The 12,139-nt window shown below is 58.8% G+C and overlaps 1 long non-coding RNA gene across 1 annotated transcript; it reads right to left on the minus strand.

Moving 5' to 3' along the window:
* Window positions 1–3,605: 3,605 nt before the first annotated feature.
* LOC122227545 lies at window positions 3,606–5,012 on the minus strand. The gene is made up of 3 exons (XR_006206109.1): window positions 4,961–5,012; window positions 4,078–4,323; window positions 3,606–3,930 (listed from the first exon to the last, which is right to left on the minus strand). It is a non-coding gene; the product is annotated as an uncharacterized LOC122227545 (long non-coding RNA).
* Between the last annotated feature and the right edge of the window lie 7,127 nt (window positions 5,013–12,139).

The following is a 12,139-nucleotide window of genomic DNA, read 5'->3' on the forward strand; positions in this document are numbered from 1 at the left end:
ACACACAGGACCCCACAGCCACGGCCCTCCGTTTAGGCCTTCTCTGCCTCACGCCCCCCCACCCCCAGCCTGGCACACCCTCGTGCCACGTCGGTTACGTGGAAACGCACGTGTGATCCGTGAACACAGCCGGGTTGGGCCCTTGCACCTCACAGATGAGGGTGAACAGCCTGAGTGTTCTCTGTGCGTCTCCATGGGCACGTGTCTACACAGCCACGCGCCCCCCCTCGGCTGGGTCTCCCCCCCGGGGCCTTCCCCCAGGGCGAGTGATGGGCCACAGAAGGTGTGGCTCTGAAGACAGGGGACCCCAAGTGCTGCCAAGCCAGACTACCAGACCGCCAGCAGCCCCAGAGACCAGCGGCCAGCGGCCGTGGCTCCGGGCCCACCCCTTGCCCAGGACTGGGGTCAGCAGCACCATCTGCTGTCGGCTTCTGGAACTATCCTGCAGAAGGCCTCTGCCTGGCCCTCCACTGGTTCTCCCGGAGGACCTGCGCCGGGGGCCGGGGGGGGGGGGGGGGGGGGGGGTCAGGATCCTAAAAACAAGCTGGGTTTGAGGGGGCGCCCCAGCACCAAGGTCTAGAACAAGGCTCATCACCGGAACCTCTCAGGAAGGCTCGTACCCAAGTTGGGCCCCACTCTCCTTTTACGAATGGGGAAACTGAGGCCCCAAGTCAGGGGGTGACAAGAGGACTGGTTGTCCCAGGAAGAAGCGAAATTTCACACATGGAGTGTTTTCTCAAATTTCTCTTTTTGTTTCACATCTGACGACTGGGCTCCAAAGAGTCCTCTGGGCGAGCCGTGTGGTGGCATTGACGGGCGGGGGGCGGGGGGGGGGTTGGTGGGAAGCGACAGGAGGCCCATGGCGGCCTCACCCACACGGGTGCACACGCACTTACCCTGTGAAAGGTGGGGGGCCCAGGCGGGGAACCGCAAAGGGACGAGGGATGCGAGGAAGGCCAGGCCAAAGTCCCATGTCGCGGGACTCCGGCCCAACGCAGGCGGGAACATGGTCCTCCCTTCTCCAGGTGGGGAGCCTGAGACCCAGGGCGAGGAGTGGTCCCCGAGGTCACAGAAGCCGATGGCTGGCTAGAAATCGGTGCAGGTCCTCTGACTCCCAGCCCCGAGCTCTTGCCTTCCACATGGCCGGCCCCCTCCTTCCCTCAGGTTCAGAATTACCCTTTCCGGGGGGGTGGGGGTCTCTTTTCACATCCTGGCAGGCCTCCCTCCTGGACCGGAGGGCTCTGACGAATCTGATGGTACAGGAAACCCGGGGACAAGGTGGCTTCAAACAGGTTCCCAAGCCCAGCCCCAGGCCAACCCATATCCCTGTCCCTGGCAACGTCCTATGAAGTCAAAAATATCATAGACTCTCAGGGGTTAAGGGATTCTTTTTTTTAATGATTTTTTAAATTTTATTTTTTTTAAATTTACGTCGAAATGAGTTAGCATATAGTGCAGCAATGATTTCGGGAGTAGACTCCTTAGTGCCCCTTCCCCATTCAGCCCATCCCCCCTCCCACACCCCCTCCAGGAACTCTCTGTTTGTTCTGCATATTTATGAGTCTCTTATGCTTTGTCCCCCCTCCCTGTTTGTATATTCTTTTTGTTTCCCTTCCCTTATGTTCATCTGTTTTGTCTCTTAAAGTCCTCATATGAGTGAAGTCATATGATTTTTGTTTCTCTGACTAATTTCGCTTAGCATAATACCCTCCAGTTCCATCCACGTAGCTGCAAATGGCAAGATTTCATTCTTTTTGATTGCCGAGTAATACTCCATTGTGTATGTGTGTGTATACACACACACACACACACATATATCCCACATCTTCTTTATCCATTCATCCATCGATGGACATTCGGGCTCTTTCGAGACTTAGGCTATTGTCGATAGTGCTGCTATAAACATGGGGGTGCCTGTGTCCCTTCGAAACAGCACACCTGTATCCCGTGGATAAATGCCTACTAGGGGTTAAGGGATTCCCAACAGCAGTGGTCAGATCACAGTAGCTACTGGTTATTAGGGAGTGTGGGGCCATCTACCCGCAGGCAGATTCTTCTCATCCCACTTGCGGACGAGGACCGCGAGCCAAGTGGCTGTACCAGGACTCGCCGTTGGGACCCTGGCCCTAAGCCCAAGCCCCTCTCCCCAGCCCCCTCTGCCAGACACAGGCCAGGGCACGGTTGGCATCTTTGAATCCATTCAGCAGCGTTGGTGCCCCACTGCCGCAGGGGTACACAAACACAGAAGTTCATTGGCAAGTGTTTATTAAGCACCTGCTGTGTGCCCAGCACAGTCCTAAGTGCGGAGGATACAGCAGAGAATTAAACGGACAAGGCTCCCTTCAACTGGGAGACAGACAGACAAGCTGAAAGGGCAAAAAACATGCCCTGCCGTGTTGTGATGGGGGCGGTGGAGAAAAGCAGAGCATGGAGGCGGGATAGGGGGTGTGTAAGGGGTGCAGGTTGTGACCGTAAACAGGAGGAGGCTCAGGAAGGTGCAGTTGAGGAGGGAACGTTTGAGCAGGGACCTGAAGGAGGTCCCGCCAGGTCCTCCAGGACCGGATGAGCCTTGCAGGTTGAGGAAATAGCATGTGCAAAGGCCCTGAGGTGGGGGGGGTGGGGGGGGTGGAGCACGTGTGGTGAGTGTGCTCGAGAAACAACAAGGGGGCCAGTGTGGCTGGAGCAGAGAAAGCAGAGGGGAGAACAGGAGGTCAGAGGGGGATCAGGCAGTCTTGTGGGCCCCTCTCACGACTCTGGCTTCCACTCTGATGGATGGGAGCCATTTTGAGCAGGGAAAGTGACAAGATCTAACGGAAGCTTCAAAGGGCACTTTGGACATTGTGCGGTTAACAGACTACAGAGAGGGCACAGTCCGAAGCCGGGAGACTGGTGAGGGGCTGCCCAGAAATCTAGGTGTGACCTGAGGGGGGGGGGGCCGGGCTGGAAGAGGTCGCATTTGTGACCTGTTCTGAAGGTAGTCACGTGCGCGATCATAGGTGAAGCCATGAGCGAACCCGCCCTCAGCTGTCTGGGGGCCAGTCACACCACCCCGCTCACTTTCTCCCGCGTGGTCCTCGGGTCGTCGAACCGCACGCGGGGCAGACGCCCAGCCGGGCAAGCTGACGACGAGCCCAGGCAGGGCCAGCAGGGGACCGCGGTGTGGACTTCCCGCCCCACTGCTGCCCCAGAGGCAGTCTCGTGCCCCTGCGAGAAGCAGCTTAGCCCCCAGCTCTTGTCCGGTCCCCTCATTATGCAGGTGGGGACACTGCCGCACAGAACCGCAAAGGGATTTGCCATTCGGGGAGTCGGAACCAGTCTCCCGGGCTCGCTCTCTCTCTCATGCTGCAAGCCCAAGGTCTGCCCCGCAGGACTGTGGTGACAGACGTCAGGGGCTTGGTCAGGCCTGCCCACCCTTTTCCAAAGAAGGGGGTCGCGGTGGGGGCTGGGAAGGAGCACAGCTTCGTCCAGCAGACTTCATCACCACACTATTCCATCCGTGGTCTGCTTCTTAACCACCCGGGTCTGCGTAAGAGTGAAGTCTACACCCTGCTAGCGTACGAAAAGACAAAACAGGTGATCTTGGCCCTTGGCCCCCGAAGCAGTGGAGGCGTTCAGCCAGAAAGAAAAGGATTGGCATTAACAGGCCCTTCGCCGCCCTTTCCACCATCGTTGTCGAGAGGACCTAGGTTGGGTTGCACCGGGGAGCCCCCCGCAGCTGACGCTGAGCCCAGACATGTAGCTGTGGAGAGTGAGAGGGCTGGGTGTCAGCCCCCAGGGAGGGCCACGCGGCTCGACTAGCGGGCGGGGACGCGCGTCTGGGAGGACTGGAGGGGCCTAGGGCTGGAACCGGCGAGCAGAAGCGGCAGACGGGGCCCCTCCAGGGCGGGCGTCAGGCTGACCACGAGGAGGGGGGACCGGGAGTCTGAGCAGCTAGAAAGCAGGTGACGGCGGTTTAGGTGGGGAGAGAGAGGAGCAGCCCCACGGGAGACTGCTCGCGAGGCGAGGGCTTGGGGGGAGCGGCTCCCTGGCTGGGATTCGACAGGTAGGGGAGCCTACCCCAGGGGAGCGGATACCCACCTTGCTCCGCCGTGGCCTCCTGCTCTTCTCGCCACCGCGATCCGCCACGACTAGTGACAGCCTCCCGGTTACCCCGCATGGCGGCGGCCTCCTGGGGCAGGCCGCTGCCGGCCCTCCGTACCCCCTTCTCCCTTCTTCCCTTGAGGGCACGCTCCCTCGTGCACGTGATGGATGCCCACGAAGGTTGGGGTCCCCGGGAGCAGAGGCTGAGATGGACACAGCAGTGGGCAGGTTTGCTGGGGACACCTGTCCACGAGAAGGGGAAGAAGTTGGGGTGGGCCCAGGGAGAGGCTGGGCTGCGATGCGGGCACGACAAAGGTCTCGGCCGACCCCACGAGGCCCTCCCCGCAGCTGTCCTGCATTGCGCCCGAGAAACTCGGCCTTGATGTTCCTTGGTATCCCTGCAGCATCCAATCCCGGGGGGGCAAGCCATTCTGGAAGCGTCTGAGAACAATGAGCCAGCAGCCCTCCCAGCGGCTGCAGAAAGAAGTCCTTCAGTCCTAAAGGGGGAGCCGGGGGGTGCATTACCACGTCCACCACAGATGCCCCCTACATACTATGTTCCCACCTTCCCTCGCAGCCCGGCGTGGCAGGGGGATTAAATTCTGGCCAATGGCACGTGAGAGGAAGTTACGCGTGCCACTTGCGGGTTGTGCCTGGTGTCCTGCCCTTCCGACTCTCCTGCCACCAGCTGGGATGCAGCTGTGAAGATGGGAGCCAGAGCAGCCACTTTGGGTCCAGAGTTGGATGCTCCATGCGGAGGGTAGCAGAGTTGCCCACCGTTTCTCAACCGCACCCCTCCAGATTATTACGTGCGAGAGACTTCGGTTCTGTTGTGTTTAAGCATTTGGAGGCCCCTTTGTTACAGCCTACCGTCCTTTACCCTGTTTGAGCAGCCACCACCTCCGTCACCGTCCTGACCAGCGTGTTACAAGGTTGCCATCAGGATGAGACAAAACAGTGTACGTATGACAGGAGCAACAAGGTTTGCCCGCCTCCACACGGCCGCACCCTGTCGTCCACTGTCTCCTTGACGGTTACCGTTGTTGTGGGGACCTTATTATGTCACCTGTTGCCACAGCATCTCCATGAAGCCTACTCCATGGGCATCCCCGCCCTAGTGACTGGAAGGGTCGCTGCCGTTTTCACTTACAATCCTAGCTGGATCCATGACCGAACGGGGCCCCGGGACTCCCCTGAGCCTCAGCTGTCTCACCTGTCAAGTGGGGATAACAACAACCCCCCAGCAGGTGGCTGCGGGGATTAGACGGGAGGACGTGTGGGAGAGGCTGACCGCAGCACCTGCTCGTGGGAAACACTCATAAATGGCCCCCACCGGCACCGTCCCGGTCGCCCTTTCCCTTCGCAAAACACCTTCATCCACCAGAAAGCCATGGGCCAGGGGAGGTGGGAGACCCGGCACCCCATGGCAAGCACCCAGTCCTTTGTGCCACGTGACCCTCCCAGCAGGTCCCGTGGGAGGTGAGCCCGAGGTCCCTCCCACTCTGAGCATCCCTGTGACTCCTGGCTGCCCCCGCCCCAGCCACTGTCGGGAAGCCACCCGCCCGCCACAGAGCTCCCTCCTCAACGTCCGAGCTCGCGTGGGGAGCGCCGGGCCCCTCCTCGGTGCGGGGGGCACAGGCCGAGCCGCATCCGCCCGGGCGCCTCAAAGCTCTTTGACACTTGTTAATGTCTTCCCGCTTCCGTGCGAGCGGGTCTGGTTCGCATTAGCACCCCAGGCCCCGCGGTGGTCGGACGCAGGGCTTGGGCTCCGTCCAGAACGTGTCAGACTCCGCTGGGGTTCCTCTGACTACTTATCTAACGTGGAACATCGAGTGGTTTGATCTGCCAATTAGGCTCACCCAGAGCCGCTAACTGGAAGCAGATGGGCCGATACGTTATCGTACGGGGACCGCACACTTCCCTCTTCCCGACAGAAGGGGAAGGCGGTGCCCTGCGCGTCTCCCCTGGCCCACCCTGGACACCCCTGCGGCGGCAGCGGCTCCGAGGGCCTCCCCCCGGGGGGTCCCGGATGGGAGGCTTGACCCCGGGGGAGTCGGCCTCGTCTCCCCTTCCCCGAGAGCTGGAGGAGACTGCCGAAGCTGGATATGCAGTGAGCCGGGGTGAGAACCCACCCACGTGGCCCCAGAGTCCCAGGGCGTCTGCAAGCTGCTGCCGGTTCCCTCCATCTAGGGCTCCCGGGCCTGCCCGGGAGCCCTTTATGCAGCAGCTTGACACCCGCCACTGGGCTGGGCCCAGGCTGCACAGAGGCAGGGGTGCTGTGAATGAAACGGTCCCTCTGGGGTCCCCTCCGACTCCTAGGTGGCCCCAAGCCCACCCACAGACAGCTTCTCCGACCAGTCCCACCCAAACCAGGATCCCTCCCCTCACTCCAGGGCCAGCCTGTCCCCAAGGAGCATTGATGCCCCAACTCCACGGCACCACTGGTCCGGGACATCATCCGCACTCACCTGCTGGCTGACACCCCAAGGGCCTCCCGCCTCCTCCCTCAGACCCGCGCACCTGTCTCCCTTCCGAAAGCTCTCCGAGCGTCTCTCTTAGGACAAAGGCCAAGTTCCTGATAAAGATCGTGGCTAAGCCTTGGCAGTTGCTGTGTCCTAGGCATCCTCTAAGTGTTCGCGCGGGACGGCACACGTACGTCCCTGGGGGGTGGGCGCTGTGACCTTCGCCTCATTCTATGGAGGACACAGAACTGCAGCCTGGGGCGGGGAGGGGCGTAAGTGAACATCCCCAGAGTCAAGCAGCGGGACGCCTCTCCTTCCCTCCTCTGTCCTTGTCTCCCCCTCCCTCTCTCTCCCCTCTTCAAGTCCTCCTTCCTTCTCCCTCCCTCTCTCCTTCTCTCTCTCCCTCTATACCCCTTCCCTCTCCCCCCCTCCCTCTCTCTCCCTTCATCTCCCCCTTTGGGGGTCCTGAGTCCTACACCAGAACATGAGCTGCCTGGACGCAGGGACCGTCCTCTCGGGCCATCCCTGATCCTCGGTGCTGCGGGGGCCTGACCTTCGTAGGGCTTACTATTGTTAGTGAATGAATGCCAACTTCCCACGCCCTTCCCTTGCTCAGGGACCTGAACGGCTCACCCTAACCGTGACCTTCCACCCCTAGAGATCTGCGCCTGGTTCTCCCGGCTTCTAGCCACATGATCCGTTTATAATCCTGCCTCATCCATTGACTCAGCCACTCAGCCGGTATTTGTTGAGAGCCTGCTCTGTGCCAGGCACTTTTCTAGGTGCTTGGGCTGATGCATCAGTGAACAAAGCAGACAAAGCTCCCTGCCCTCACGGGGCTGACGGTTTATTGTGGGATAAAAACAACACTCAAGCCAAAGAGGTAAAATGTATGGTGTGTCAGTGGTACGTGTGAAGGCGAAAAGCTAAGCAGGCAGGAAAAATAAACGAGGAAACAAAGGAACCACCCGGGTGACAAGCTGAGGAAGAGCATTTCTTTTTTTTTTTTTTTATAATACATTTTTTTTTTTAATATATGAAATTTACTGTCAAATTGGTTTCCATACAACACCCAGTGCTCATCCCAAAAGGTGCCCTCCTCAATACCCATCACCCACCCTGTCCTCCCTCCCACCCTGCCCTCCCTCCCACCCCCCATCAACCCTCAGTTTGTTCTCAGTTTTTAACAGTCTCTAATGCTTTGGCTCTCTCCCACTCTAACCTCTTTTTTTTTTTTTTTTTCCTTCCCCTCCCCCATGGGTTTCTGTTATGTTTCTCAGGATCCACATAAGAGTGAAACCATATGGTATCTGTCTTTCTCTGTATGGCTTATTGAGGAAGAGCATTTCAAGAAGAGGGAACAGCCAGTGCAAAGGCCCTGGGGCACACACGTGGCACATTTGGGGATGGAGAGGAAGCCCAGTGTGGCTGCAGGGAGCGTAGAGGGTGGGGTGTCCACAGCAAGGTAGGAGAGGTGGTGGGGAGCCCTGGGGGTCTCACGCCGGCATAAGGACCATGGCTCTTCATCAGAGAGAGAGGGGGAGCCCCGGGACTGAGCAGAGGAGGGATAGGAAGTGACCTACTGCAGTGGGCAGGGCAGAAGCAGGGAGAGCAGCTGGGAGGCTGTCGCTGGAACCCAGGGTCACCCCAGGTTTGGGATCTATTCAGTGTTGCTGACAGATCGGATGCAGGGTGAGAGAGAGGAGTCAGGGGTGACAAGATCGGGGACGTCGTCACTGATTCTACTGCCAACCTGTCCTTGCCTGTGAGGCCAAGGTCCAGCTTTCTGCCTTCCCTCTGTCACCCTCTCCACACCCCTGCAGCCCAGCCACCACGGAAGGTAGCCCATTCAGCCTGGCCTGGCCCCAGGGCCCCAGACCACACCCAGGTCCCACCAGGTCCCAGCAGGTGGGGGCCAGCCCCTGCAAAAGGCCCCCCACCCTGCGTTTCACTGCCCAGGCAACAAATGCCCAGCGCCTCGAGCAGCCAATGCATTGGAGGTGACTCCACAGGTGAGAGGAAGGCCACACAGAGACTGGCCTACCTCTGACTCAAGGGCTCACAGACCGAAAAGGCAGCAGCCGGTCACAGGCCGGGACCAAGGAGGGTTAAACTCAAGCAGCTCTGGACCTCCTCTGCCCCAAGGCAGGGAGGCCTTCCCCAGGGACTGAAGTGTCTCAACTGGGCCTCAAGGATGAATGCAAGTCCCGCAGGGATAAGAGAGAAGGGACAACTTGAGCACAGATGCGAAGCCAGGCCTATTTGGGGAATCGCCAGGATCCCACGGGAGCCGCTGGGGGGTGAGGCTGGAGAGGCGAGTGGGAGCCAGATTCTGAAGCACAAAGCACCTGCCTCTTCCACGAAGGAGGCCAGGCCTTGGGGAGCCACAGAAGGGGTCTGAGCTGCGGAGGCCTGCGACCGACACTGGGTCAAGGGGGCGTCACTCAGCTGGACTGGTATGGGAAGGGGTCAGGGTTCCAAGAGGGGGAAGCTTGAGAGATGCCCTACGAGGTCAGAGAGAGCGTGTCCAAAGGAGAGGACGACGGTGGCATTCAAAATCCGGTCCCCAGAGCGACGGACAAACCTCTAGACAAAAAAAGGGATGATCTGAGATCGCAAGAGCCGGACCCCACCCCCAATTCTCCAAGGTTGGCCCCGAGCAAGTTAATCAGCCTCTCTGAGCTTCGGTTTCCTCTTGGGTAAGACACAGATGTGTTGGGCTGCAAGTGAGAGAAAACCCAACTCAAACTACCGGAGGCGATTAATGGACTCGCGGGAGGTTTCGGAGGAAGGGCCGCCTCCAAGTAAGATCCGTGGGCTCAAACGGCTCCAAGGACCCAGTTTTTCCATCTTTGCACTTGGCCTTCTGCAAAGTCCAGCTTTCCTCTAAGGCTCACTTGCCCTGCGGTCCCACAAGCGTTGCCCCGAGCTGCTGTGTCTCAGCCTTGCCAGTTTCGACAGGAAGAACCTTTGTCCCAGGAAAAATCCCGGGAGTCCTTCTGCCTGGACCAACCTTCGGCCAAGGTCACCTGCCTCCATTCCCTGGGGCCAGGACAGAGTCAGCTCCCCTAGAACAGCAGAGATCTCTCCTAGGAGCATGGGGGCTTCCAGGTAGGGTGGGAGAGAAAGGGATGCCGGGGGGGGTCACTGGTACCCATGGGGCAGTCATTGTGGGGATTAGAGATCCCACGTGTGGCACCCTCCTCGAGAGGCCACTATTCTTTTTTTTTTAATAAAAAAAAATTTTTAATGATTATCTTTATTTTTGAGACATAGAGCAGGAGCAGGGGAGGGGCAGAGAGAGAAGGAGACACAGAATCGGAAGCAGGCTCCAGGCTCTGAGCTGTCAGCACAGAGCCTGGCGCGGGGCTCAAACTCACAAACTATGAGATCATGACCTGAGCTGAAGTCAGACGCTCAACCGACTGAGCTACCCAGGAGCCCCCCCCTTTTTTTTTTAAATTTTTTTAGTGTTATTTACTTTTGAGAGACAGAGACATGGCATGAGTGGGGGAAGGGCAGAAAGAGAGGGAGACCCAGAATCCAAAGCAGGTTCCAGGCTCTGAGCTGTCAGCACAGAGCCCGACGCGGGGCTCGAACTCACAGACTGTGAGATCATGATCTGAGCTGAAGCCAGACGCTCAGCCAGCTGAGCCACTCAGGCGCCCCTAGAGGCCACTATTCTTTTTGTCATTGGGTATAAAAGACCATCGTGAGCAAGAAAAATGAGGTTTAATGTGCCGTCCCCAAAGATGAAACGGATGTCCGTAAACGGAAATCCCCAAGGGTCGGGTTTGAGTCAATCTAAGAAAAATTTCTAACAGCTGGCGTTGTCTTCCATGGGCCTCCCGTCACTGGAGGGGAACAAGAGAGGACCAACATCTCAGCTCAGGGCAGCTGTCGGGGGAGGTGTGGAGCGGATGCCTCCGAGGGCAGTGGGGTTCCAGGATTCCCTCTCTAATGGGGGTCCACGAGGCAGAAGCAGGAAAAGGAAGTCATTATCTCTTAAAAAAAAAAAAAAAAAAAAGTTGTAAACCAAGGCGTCAGAAGCATGGAAGGAAAGAGAAGTAAGCGCTTAAAACTCCCTGAGCTTGGCAATCTGGTCCTGAGGGTGAGGGGGATGGGACATGGGCACATCAAGGAACAGACGGGGCACAGAGCTGCTCCCTGGAAGCTGGGGACTGGGCGGGGTCTCCCGTGGGAGGCAAGAGCAGGGGACAGAGAAGGGGTGCAATCGTTCTCCCCTGGGGGCTTCCCGGGCAGTCTCCAGCTGTAGGGGCCAGGCCAGCGCTCAGGACCGTAGGAATAGGACCAGAAGCAAGGGGTGGCCAGGAGCCCCTCAGGGGACCCCGGAGGGAGCGAGGCAGCGTGCGCACGGGTGCCTGAAGTGGGTACCAGGTGGGCAAGGTCAGGGTCCGCCCCGTCTAGCCCCGGCTCTCTTTCCAAGCCCGCTTCTCACACTGGCCACCCCACTCGGGCCGCCCCCCGGGTCTCCTCGCACCCACCTTAGCTCCTGCCGCCCCCACCTTCTGTCTTCACACTCAGACTTCCCGCCCCCGCCCCAAGCACTTCTCCGCCCTTGGTTGCTCTTTCCAAACGCCAGCCTCCCCCCGCCCACCGCCCCAGAGTCCTTCCCAAGTGGAGAGACTGTGCCCCTCCCTCCATGACTGGGTTGCCCGCACCAGCTCCCTGGGTGAGGCGTCGGGGCCCGGCTGTGAGGGGCTGGGGAAGCTCCCCCCACCCGTAAGACAAGGACGGGATAGTGAAGCCTTCGGGGAGGGTAATTCGTGTTAGCTGCCTCCTCATCGATGGTGAGCGCAGGTGTTTGCCTTACATTTCTTTTATTTATTTGTTTATTGTTTTATTTGTTTATTTTAGAGACAGAGCAGGGGGAGGGGCAGAGAGAGAGAGTAAGAGAATCTTTTAAGTTTTTTTGTTTTTTTTTAATCTCCTTAATGTTTATTCATTTTCAAGAGACAGAGTGCAAGCAGGGGTGGGGCAGAGAGAGAGGGAGACACAGAATCCGCAGCAGGCTCCAGGCTCCGAGCTGTCAGCACCGAGCCCGACGCGGGGCTCAAACTCACAGACCGTGAGATCATGACCTGAGCTGAAGTTGGATGCTCAACTGACTGAGCCACCCGGGCGCCCTCGAGAGAAAGAGAATCTTCAGCAGGCCCCACGCTCAGCCCAATGCGGGGATCCAACCCACGATCCTCGGATCATGACCCGAGCTGAAATCAAGAGTCAGACTCTCAGCCGACGAGCCACCCAGGCACCCCTGTCTTGTATTTCTAGATGCTTCTCAGGGTCCAGCACGCAAGGCCACGGGGCATGAATGGGATTCATGATGCAGTGGCCTGAGGGAACAGTAGTGGAGGAGAAGGGGAGACGAGCACCGTGACTCAGCTGTCCGGTCGATATTCGTGGAGCACCTGCTGTGGGCCGGCTCTGGAAAGACGCTCAGGAAAGGGAAACGGGGACCGTCCCTGCCATTGCTGTTATGGAGAAGCAGCTCCCAAAATACGAAGGCTGTTTTCCCAAACTCCAGGTGATTCAAAGCGAGATCCCATCACCCGCCACCTTGAAGCATGAAGGAC

This window comes from Panthera leo, chromosome C1 (genome assembly GCF_018350215.1).
Source record: "Panthera leo isolate Ple1 chromosome C1, P.leo_Ple1_pat1.1, whole genome shotgun sequence".
Classification (NCBI taxonomy): domain Eukaryota; kingdom Metazoa; phylum Chordata; class Mammalia; order Carnivora; family Felidae; genus Panthera; species Panthera leo.